We start from the raw sequence: 12,126 nt of genomic DNA on the forward strand, positions 1-12,126 counted from the left end.
ATCATTTAAAAATTATCAGACGAAATATTCATGGGTAATTATTACTTCTTTTTTTTCAATTGGCCAATTTATCGTTTATTTATTCGTAATCCCTGAATAATCAAAAAAGATCGAACCCAGGTTAAAAAAATTAAATTTGTAATTACATTATTTATAGCCTTTGAATTGTTAAGATTTTTCAGTGACCTGTCCTTTGATTTGTTAATTTTGAGTATTGAAATAGTTTGTTCGAAAATCTAGGTTGATGCAATCTTTTTGAGGTTTTTAAATTTATCTCTGGTAAGAAATACTTAGAATGCAATCAGTGATTAGATTTCACTTATTTTATCCAAAGGTTATCTGCAAATAAATCAATCAGTTCTAACTGCAGTTCTTGATTTGTTGTTTAAATATCCCAAGCAAAAGGCGAATTAAGTCAATTGAACTGATCTTCCATTTCTTGGAAATCGACAAATTGTCAAATAAATGCCTAATATAATACTAACAACCAAGAACTATATTTTTAGGACAATTCTAGTGTGAAGGAAGTTTGTTTTTTAAAAGTGCCAAATAAACAAAATTTTGCTCCTTCAACTACTTGAAGGAGCAAAATTTTAAACTTCATTTGGAAAGTTTTTACTTCCACTAAGGCCAATATGCCTCAAGGATATTTTGCATTAATATTACTGCATATATGAAATTTATACGTAGGTAATGTTAATTTTTGATAAACATTGATGTGTCTTGTAAATTTTGTTATCAAAATATATAATGTGTATTACTATAAAACGCTTTAAATGTTTGTTTTCTATTGGAAAAATGATGAAATTAGGCCACAAAATTCCAATGCATTCATCAACAAAATCCAACTATCTAAAGAATTTGAACCAGAGACAAAATAGATAATAAAATTAGTATAATAAGAGGAACAAAAATAAAAAAACATGTCAACGTTTCAAATAGAAAAAAATTGCAAAGCATTTATTTCTCTGTAGTCAATTATCACTCGACATGATGGATATTTTTTAATATTTTTCTATTGGCAGTAGAAAGGTTGAGAGAGTAAATAATAGTTACAGTATGGTGTATTCAATAAAATACTGAGAGTTCATTCATAAATTATACATGTAGATGAGATATTTTATTACTTATCAATAGAAATAATTCAAGGGTCAGAGGTCATTGCTTTACCTCGAGCAACTTGAAATATTGAAGTTGCTGCTACATATAATTCATATACCTATGTTGGTGTATCAACAGGGACTTTAAATCTTTATAAGTTGTTAACCCCTTGACATCAGAAGTATAATTGATCTGTTTTGTTCTCATAGATTTTAAAAAGCAAACAAATGAGATTATTCGTAAGAGCATCGACCTCTACACAAAATGACTTGTATATATTGTGTACAAGTTGTAACTTTTACATACATGCCAATTGTACAAACTACAATCTTTAAATCTCATTACTCTTTATTCAATTACAACATCATTCATTTTAATTAGCAACAATTAATTGACGCTATCATTTCATTTTTATATTAAAATGATGTAGTTATTACTTCGTTTGATTGTAAGCATGATTACGGAAAAGTTATAGACCGATTTTGGTAGAGCTTGAAGAGAAGATTATATAGTTTAAAAATGAAATACCATTAATTTTTGAGAGGAGAAAATTACAAAAAACGTTCAAAAAATCAACCATAACTTTTTAATATCTGTCCCGCTAAAATAGGTAAAAAAAAGTCAGTATTCTAGAGTCTGCACCCAAAAGTGTTATCTAAAACTGAAAGAACTTATAAATATATAATATTTAAAAGGGGACATTTCCACAAGAAATGATTGGTAGTCTCCGTTAAACACCAATTAGAGTATTCTCCACGTTTGTCTTTATCATATTTACTTCAACCTTCCATTATTTTTTTGTCAAAATCAAAAATTTACTACTAAAGGCTCCGATAACTTCGATAATAAGACATAAGTGTTCTTATTAATTATTTCTTCTAATTTTGAAAACTCAAACGTATTAGTGAGAAAGAAACAGTTTAGTTTTTACAGTGACTTCCGTCAGTAAATATGGCGTTTCTAAAAGTTGCCAACATTATTTTTGATTTAGACCCACGGACATTTAGACAATTTTACATCCTTGTTTATAAATAACTTAAGTTGTGACAGATTTAATGAAGTAATATAAAATAACTTATCATATATTACTCAAACAAAAATTAATTTTGATAATAAGTAATTTGATTACAGTAATATATAAACTAACACACCCTTTATAAGGCTCCGAAATAGTTTGTTCCAATAAATATCATAATTGGTAATGAAAATCGTTTCTATAATGGACATGTTAAAAAAGAAATGGAAAATAAAAATGTTAACCCTCACAATTTGAAAAACGTTTTGGGTGCAACACTGCTTACGAGTAATACTAATCTAGGGATTTGAACTTTATAATGTCCCACACAATACTTGTCAATTACTAATTTTCCACAAAGTAATCAAAAATACAATCATTACTACTCAATTATTGCATTATCTTCATTGCCAGTCCTGCTATGAATTATTTATTCACTCATCTCATTTTTGGATTACAAGTTGTAATACAATTTGTTTACATATATGAGTTACAACTAACTCCAGACGACTGATAACTAAAATGTATGTTTAATTTTGTCAGTCCTAGGATCGGTTTCTATCGGTCTTTTATGGCCATTACTCCAGCTAAAAAGACGTCATTAGTAATTACGTCATTTCACCTTTTCAAGTTTTGTTCTTAACCTCTTTCAAAGACGCGAAATACTTAAAAGTAAAAAGTGTGAAGCTGGAACGTATAATTAGTACTATGTTTGTCCTTATTTAGGACTGAAGACATCACTCCCTTCCAGTTCAGTCTCGATCGAGTCCAGTTCAGTCCTACATATCAGTCTTAAAAACTTATAAAGTCCAGTCCTTGATGAAGTCGATCAACTTTATTTCTTCAGTTCTAGTCAAACCCCAATAGGAACCGTCCTAAGACTTGTCTGAGCTATACCAAATACATAAGGTCCATCACAATACGTACAATACTCAATTATTATTACAGTTACAGCAATTTTGTATGGGTTTCTTGTTTTTTAATTTTTTATAAGCCTAGGTAGGAGGGAAAAAAATAAAATATAGTTAGGACTAGAGAACCGATTTATCGATTCTTAGGACTGATGAATCGTGAAAAAGACTGGACCAATTAGAAAAAAGACTAAAAGGGAAAGAAAACAAAAACACTGATTAGAAATGCAGTCCCGGGACTGATCCAATACTAATTGTGATATATTTAGCTTCAAGTTGCAATTATATAGGTATAACTATTACATATAGTTTGATATTTATTTTTAAGTGCATATGCATCCTATGCTCTGTGGAAGGCAATAAATCATGGCATGCACACAAAATAGAGTCGAAATGTCAATTTGTGGTATTTCAGCATTTGTTATCTACAATTATAGAAGCTATGAAATGAGTAAGTGTTTGATTTAATTGGGGAAAATAATGCATTTTTTTAAGGCACTATAATAGGCTATAGTGTTAGTTAATTGTGTAAAAAAACATGTTGATTGTCAATTTGTGAAATGAACGTACAATAGTGTTTATTGAAGAAACGTGAATAGATGGACAGCAAGTTGCACTTTTCAGGTGTCATTTGTATGTTTTTGTAAAAAAAAATTCTGCTAAATTCGATCCAATATTTTCAAAGCAGTTTCCATACATCTAGACTTATTTATCGGTCCTATTAATCGTGATTCCTCCATAGTATAGGTGGAGTCTGTAGGAGGCCTGGGGGCATGTCTTCCTAGAACAATTATTTCAGAGAGATTTAGAGAAAAGAAAAAACGGTATTACCTCACTTACATTAAAATATACAGTAATTTGTTGTCATATATACATTTTCTTGCTTCTTTTTACCAAATAAATTTTCTTCGCGTTGATTGGTTGATTACGAATCAGCTATTCTTAAGGTGTGAACAATTCCCAACTATCCTTAAATGACAAATCCATAGTTGGGAGGAATTGACATCCTACCAATTGATTCTGGGCCCCTATGTATGTTTCTTTTCAGGGGAAAGGTTGTGAGATACAATAAAGGTAACGATGTGAGAGAGTCGTTAATAGTAAATTTAATTAATAAAAATATCAAGGTAGGTTATTTATGTATTAGGTGAAGACAAGCCATTTTAAACAAAAATAGACACATTGAATACAATGCTGTAATAAACAAGTTATTGTCTTGTCAATATATAATATTCATTAATATTATATAATAAGTAATAGTTCAACTCTATTGAACCTTTATCAATATGGCGATATTTATAGACATAACCATAAATTCAGCAATAAATTGAAAAATATCATAATTCATAAAAAATATGTTTATTGTTTTGGTGGAAGTTAAGAAATACATTATTTTTGAACTAATTTATAAAGGAGATAGGCCACAATTGAAGTTATTTTTTTTTGTTTTTGGCTCAGTTACTTGAAACTGATATGACTAATACTCACTTAATTTTAACAAAAGTTACCTCCATATAATGAGTTCATTACCATATTTTCATTTTCATTGCATTAATATAGTAGTTTGATGGTACAAGTACATAATAAATATGTTTTTTTTTTTGTTTTTTTTTGCTTCAATGTCATCTATTTTTATATAATAAACACAGCAAATTCATGATTTATTTCAAAATCAATTAATTCCGTATGAACTACGTTCCCAAAATCACTGTATTTAAGTGTTAATGCTCTATTAATTAAAATCAGTAAGCTTTCTGATTGGCTAAACCAACTATTAATATCAATAGCACTTTTAGTGTCGAAATTAGTTATTTCCCTGTGAACAGTTGTCTTTGAGATCAAAACCATTTTTCAGTAGGATAACTCAGCGTTAATTCAATTTGTGTTATGTTCCCCAACGCAGTGAAAACACATGGGATGAAAAGTCCCAGACTACAAACATAAATGGCGCTATTTTTTAATTCACCTCATCTTTCAGTGTGTACCAACTTTCAAAAGAAAGCTGTAAAAATTTCATGACAATCTATACTTAAGTATACTTACTATACTTGGCCGTAATTAGGAATGAAACGATGGTGCTTAATGGTTCTTTTCCATTTATTAATCATTTCCACAACAGTTGGGAAGTCATGTAATATGATTTTTGATTAGTTTCATTTTTTATTTGACCGATATCCCATTTTACATTCCGGCATAGAACATGTTCTATTTTTATCCGTATTTGTAACCTAAAAAGTATATGGAAGATAAAAATACACTTTTTTTACGATCATAATAAAGCAAGCTCTTATATATAATTTAACGAACAGTATTTTTTTATGTTTCAATGAATAATAAAAAATTAATGGGTGAGGATAAAAATTCAACAAAGTGATTATCTAAAAAGATAGGTGACATTGGTTTAGATATTGTTCTAAAATATTTAGTCATCTTCAATGCCATTCATTTCCTCATATTTATCCACGAAAACTTATCCATAAAAGCCATCATGAGAAAGTTTGTAAAACATAATTTGTTTGTTTGATTCTAAGTGAATAGTATGAGCATATTTAGAAATGAGAATTTAACGACAATAAAATTAATATTCAATTAATCCAAGCAAAATTGTGGTTAATGAACAGTGAACGGATAATGAAGATAATTGATGAATACACTTAGCATTAAATAATATATATAATTATATTATTAATATGCTACTAACGAGAAAATGAATAACACGAACTTCGTGTAAAATACACATGCTCGTTTTTAGCATTAGTCATGTAGTAAAAGATGTTTTTTGTATTTAGTTTTACAATATATATTGAATTTAAATTTCGATAAAATTATATCAACCAATAGTAAAATCTATAGTAATCAATCAAGGTTTGCCCTTCTCTTTGTATGAATGTCTCAATATAATAAACGAGTCACCGCTATGTATTGTTCAATGATGTATTTCATAAACATATTTTGATCTAAGAAATAACGTATTAATTGATATAAGTATTGAGTAGTTTTAAAAAACAGAGACACTGACGATTTCTTGGGGAGTTATTTTGTATATTATTAAAGCAAAAATGTCTCTTTTATTCAACGTCTAATTAATATGGGCAATGCTGGGTACTACGTAATTCGCGACTATTCTCGTTTAGAGTCATTCTTCATCATTAAGACAATCAAGAAATTGAATTACATTGAATAAAACTGATGTAAAAGGGTTTTTTATTATTATAAAAATGTTTTTATTGATTATGTATCTTGTTTTGAACTTGACAAATTGCCAATTTTAAGCTGAAAAATGAGTAAAAACGACACTCTCCTTTGAACCATTATAATTTATTCATCATTCATAGAGATAAGGAATATCCAAGCTAATAGTATAGAAAAATATTGAATGTTTTATTTTTTTAAAAGGCCCATTTAAAAAATATGCATACCCAAGGATTTTGATACTATTTTGTACTTTTTTTGTATTTTTATGGGGGTGTACTATCAAATATAAAACATTATTTCAACAATGTTAAATGTTTCAATGTAATGATAAGGACGTCATACCCCCCTAATAAATATTACAATATAATACTACTTTTCGTACAAAAACAAATAAAGTTATTACTAATTACATATATTTGAAATATTGAAAATCCCTACTCATCGTGAATGGATCTCTTCATTGTTAAAATCCTGGAATCTTCTTCCCAAGGAATGAATCGATTCTCTTCTGTTATAAATCCTGGTAAATTTTCCTCGGGGGAATTTTCATCTCGTCGTCCCTCGTAGAATAAGAAGTTTGGAATAAAAGTATCTCTTTTATTAATCGTACTTCGATTTGTTGATTGTTTTAATGTTAAAAAATAACTCTAAAATATAATAGTTCCGAATTACTATGATCTCAGATGTTTAGGAAACCCAACAACCCAGATAAAATCTAAGATCTGTTTTTGATTCTGAGCTCAAAGATAAAATATACTCTTGGCTTCATTTCATTGGCAGAAATTTCGTGTTCCTCAGTGTAATTCAATGAAAAAAATGACTGCATCCTTGCAAAAAAATTGACTTATAGTAAAACTATCTCACAAAATCAGATTTTATTCAATACATCAATGAAAAGCTGGTCAAAGTAATACTGATGTTTTTTACAAAATAAATTTTGTAGCTCCGTTATTTTTTTAATGTTTGAGAAAAAATACATGTTTCCCCGTCCTGTTTTGCAACTATCCCCATCTCCCCTACATAATATTAAATCATTTTACGAAATATATGAAATATTCATTGGTTTTTTTAATACGAATATGTAGAAAATACCCTCAGGCATTAAATGGAGTTCTTAAGCTTTTCTACATTATAGTACAACACAATAAATCCCTAACTTGCCTTGAAATAAATGGTTAATTAAAGCATCAAAGACGTGGAAAATAGAATAAAGAACATAAACTTACTTCTGTTTTGTTTTTTTTAAATCACGTATAAGTAAGGATTTAAGTAGATATTTCTCACCTTGATATAATATGGTTATATCCAACGTTATTATTCAAATCAAAAGAAAACTTGGAAAAATATATAGCTTTACGTTTATATAAATCTTTTAAAAATTTGTTAAAAAGGAAATAAAATAATTCTAAAGTGTGTTACGTACGAAAGGGAAATCCTGTGTGACTCTTTTAATAATTTTTATAATTACACATATATAATTAAAATTACCTTGCATAGGATGTAAAATGGTGATCCTGGGCTGTATTCAAATCCAAATGTTTCGAATCCGAGTGAAATTTGTGGATGGATCGAGTCTTAGTCCACGGATCTGAGAGTCAAGTCCGCGGCCGTTAAAAAATGACACGATTACTGGAAATGGTAATAATAATATCGTTATTTGAAGTATTAGTTTAAAAAATAATTCTCGTAACAGAATGTGAGATAAACTGTTACTGTATAAGTTTGCCCGTACGTCATAGTTTCTCTTTCTATATCTAAATTGGAGACCATGACAGCAGATGCTTGAAATTCAATTATCTCAACCTTTTAATAATAAGGAAATTATGTTATAAGGAATATATTATTGGAGAAGAGGGATCTCAACTTTTTGTAGATATTCAAATATTAGCACTTTGGAGGATCATAAAAGTAAATTGAAGGTCTCATTATGTTGAGTAGGTTGTGAGGTTATTTTTTATGAAGTATTCCAGGAGGGAGAGGGGGAACTCAGTGTCTATCCGTGAACTGAGGGACGAGGCTGGAGGAACCCATTAAGCAAAGCACTTTTTCTTTTATCTACCATAAACCATTACCATATCATTACATAATGAACAATATAGCTACCATGCCATGGAGCAGGGGAGTCCGTAGGGGTGGCTGGAAGGGCTGTAGCCCTCCTTAAATTAATAAATTTATGCTTTTACAAGAAAATTTAGTATATATTTTATTGTTTTAAAAATTTGATATATATATTTTTTTTTTAAATTTGATATATATATTTTTTTTTCAATTTGATATATTTATATATATTCCTTTTTTAAATTAATTCATGAATTTTTTTTCCAAAAATTTAAATTTTTTGGGTAAAGCTTTGGATTTTTGAAATTTTTTTTCAAAAAATTTTATTTTTTGTCAATAACTGGATTTTAGAAATGTTTTTTCCAAAAAATTTAACAAATGATATTTGTTTTTGAAATATTGTAATTTCTTTCCAAACAATTTAATATTAAAATTTTATTTTTGAAATTTTTCTCCACAAAATTAACATTTGAAATATTATTTATTTGATTTTTTTTTTCCGAAAATTTAAAATGTAAAATTTTTATCCAAAAAAATCTAAAAGCTAAGCCCCCCCCCCCTAAAAAGAAAAAAATTATAATAATATAAATATATATAGTCTGCGGACGTCCATGTGGAGATGAACTTTTATCTCATCAAAACCATGAACTATACATATACCATACATTATGTAAAAATATACAGTACATACTCCAATCATTGGTGTATCCTACACGTGGAAACTTATTCGAGCAATTATGATAGATTAATTAGAATTTATTTCGTTAATATTAAAATGTTGCAATAATTGAATTTCCAACTATCCGCTGTTGCTGTTTCAAATTTCAAGATAGAAAAAGAAAATAGGTGTTTAATATATGTATTAGGAAGTCAAGCTCAATATTAAAGTCAAATAATAATCATAATTAGCTTTATTTACGTAAAATTATAATCATTATTTTTTTCAAAATTTAGATTCGATTTCCACGTTCTTACTTTTATGGAATCTCGCAACCTCCGTTCCAATAAGAATCAGAAAACAGTTGGTTAATAGTCCATTCTTCCAAACTGGTCAACCATTATTCAATCATTGTTAGGAATAGTTCACAACCCAACAAAATATCATTATAATTCAACCTTTTAACGTTCGGAACATTGATTATAAGAAATGAATCAGAAACATCATCAGTTGATAACAAAATACACTGTAAAATGTTGTATTAGACAGGTAACAATTACTGTATAATGGTCAATATTTATCTAATGTAACATTATTCTTAAGCATCCATACTTATTCAATTTGGAAAAATTTGAGCAAGACTTTTTAAATATATTGAGCAACTGTATTCTCATTTCTCGGGAAATTGTCCTTCAGTGAGTTGCCGGGAAACCAGTAAGTCATTTTTTGTATTTTTATTTTTACATAAATTTTAAGCCAACCCATCGCGGCAAACTATCAACAATTCTCAACAATTATTACATAATAATTCAATAGTTGCTAAAAATTGGGTAACTATCAATTGATTTTGGGATGTATTTTTGTGCTTCTTTTCGTGTTTGCACAATAGTATAAATCATTAAAAACCTTATCTCAAGTGAATCCTCAATAGGTACTATTCAACTTTTTAATGAATGAATTGCATAAAAGTAACAATAGGGTCTGATTATTTTCTTAATCAATAGTTGTCTCAAACCTATATAAATACTTTAAAATTATATTTAAAAATCCTTAAAAGTAAGATTAGATAAGAATAACTAATTATAAATTTGTAATCATTGATTCCAGTGCTATAAGAATTTAATATGGAATTTAAATGATTTTTGAAAAAGAAAATTTTTGTTGACTTGAGTAATCGACACTATTAATATCAAGTAATCTATATTCGCCCAATTAAATGAGTCGAGTTGATATATCCATCAATTTCTTTGAATAACTCTAATTTACGCTCTCTGATATCAAAAATGGTTGTCAATCACCTTTCTTGCAGCCACACTTATCTAGTACGATCTAGTAGTACTTTTTCAAATCTTATCATAGGTACAAGTCCTTGGTTATAACTTCAACACTTAGTGAAGCTGCCATCCATTCCTTTGTGTATAGAATTGCCCCAATCTGTACAAATATTCGTATTCGGACTTTTTTCCTCTTTTTTTAAGTCTGACAACTTATTGATCACGAAGAAAGTAAATTGAGAAGAAAAAGTGAATAATACTTGCACCTAAATGGAAGTAAACAGGGAGGGAAAATTAGTACTAATATAAATAGTTGAAGTTTAATCATTAAATTAAATCCACCAATTTTAAGAGATTCAAATTATATTGAACTAATTAAATATGGTACCCGGTAATCTTGTCTCAAGACGTGTTGTCCAAAAGCCACTTTGTCTTTCGGATATTTTGCCTTACTATATAAATTGATGAGGTTTATACAATGTTATTGTTTATTTTTGGTTGAAATTAATGTTCCCTTTGAATTTTCTAAATCAAAATATGCCATATTTATTACTATAAAATGCATGAAATATTTGTTTTCTACCTATTAGAATAATGATAGAATTATACTCTTGCCTCATATTATGCATGTTCGTCAATTAACGAGTTTTTTCTAGTATGAATAATCCATCATGTCCAGTGATAATTACTAACAGAGAAGTAATTAAAAAATTTTTATTCGAATCGTTGCCGTGTTCATTTATTTTTCTTTTTCTTATTACAGTACTAATTTTATTATCTACTTTGTCTTTGGTTCAAATTCATCACATAGTGAGACTTTGTTGGTATATGCATTGAAATTTGGGGCATAAGTCCATCATTTTTCAAACAGATTAAATTATCGTAATACAAATTACATATTTTGATTAAATAAGTCCAAGGGATCATTTAGTTTAATTAATAATAACAAGAACGACGTATAGTTTATTTATTAAAGCGAAATATCTTTGTGACAAAATTACCTAGCGCCATAAAATATTAAGTAAATAAAATACAGTGATTACAATCGATATTGTCTACCTTAAACGAAAACGGTTTATATACTGAAAATAGGCAAACTTGGGGAGGGGGGGTTTGGAGGTTGATTGCGTATTACCTTCCTATTTCCATAGGATGCCAAAATTTTTGCAAGTTATTACACTTCATAAAAGTGGAAAAATAGGGTTCGCCCTGGGGAGTAGCTAAAACTTTATTAATTTGGATCACACTACTGCTCAGTATAAATTAGAATATCATATATTTTATTTAAAAGCCTTGTGTGAAGTTATCTGTCCTTAAGGAACATACATATCTTGTCAAACAGATTGCTCCAAGAACTATGTACAACAACAACAAAGAAACCCCTTGTCCTTGCTTTGATAAAGCGTCCTTTTAGTAGACTTGAGATTCTTGTACTTCTACAGTACTGTTGAATATATATAATAATTATTTTTGTTTGTTTAATTAAGTATGGTCTGACGACAAAATAATCTAATTTATATAATTATAAAGTCAGGAAATGAATTTGTTCACTTTAATATTTGTATAAATATGTTCCTTTGTATGTTTGTAGGTACATAGTAATACTTCTTTGTGAGAAGTTATATGTTCAAATATGTACATACAGGGCTGGTCATAAGTTTTAAACCTATTTATCTTATATATGTAATATGGGTAATGGGTTGTCCGGAGTATAAAGTGCAAGGACTGATTGTTAGAGAGAAATATCTAAATTATCATTAGTCGATATGTTATTACTTATTCAATATAAACGCCTTGCTTATCTACTACTTCTATTAAAAGACTTTGAAATTGAGCCCCCGCTATAAAGACCGTATTTTCGGGGAGTTTGACCCATTCCACCACAATCAGTTGACGGAGATATTTCAAATTTGA

General features: G+C 28.4%; 2 long non-coding RNA genes across 3 annotated transcripts in view; one reads left to right on the top strand and one right to left on the bottom strand.

Moving 5' to 3' along the window:
* Positions 1-3,246: 3,246 nt before the first annotated feature.
* Positions 3,247-7,850, bottom strand: LOC121118342 (uncharacterized). The gene is made up of 4 exons (XR_005864407.2): positions 7,711-7,850; positions 5,071-5,255; positions 3,868-4,067; positions 3,247-3,808 (listed from the first exon to the last, which is right to left on the bottom strand). It is a non-coding gene; the product is annotated as an uncharacterized lncRNA (long non-coding RNA).
* LOC121118349 (uncharacterized) overlaps positions 7,722-12,126 on the top strand; it is a 147,934-nt gene continuing 143,529 nt past the window's right edge. For both annotated transcript variants that reach the window (XR_011782799.1, XR_005864409.2), the window contains exons 1-3: positions 7,722-7,860; positions 9,235-9,487; positions 9,542-9,652. This is a non-coding gene — a long non-coding RNA (uncharacterized lncRNA). The remainder of the gene's footprint in view (positions 7,861-9,234; positions 9,488-9,541; positions 9,653-12,126) is intronic.

The sequence above is a fragment of the Lepeophtheirus salmonis genome, chromosome 1, assembly GCF_016086655.4.
Source record: "Lepeophtheirus salmonis chromosome 1, UVic_Lsal_1.4, whole genome shotgun sequence".
Classification (NCBI taxonomy): Eukaryota; Metazoa; Arthropoda; class Copepoda; order Siphonostomatoida; family Caligidae; genus Lepeophtheirus; species Lepeophtheirus salmonis.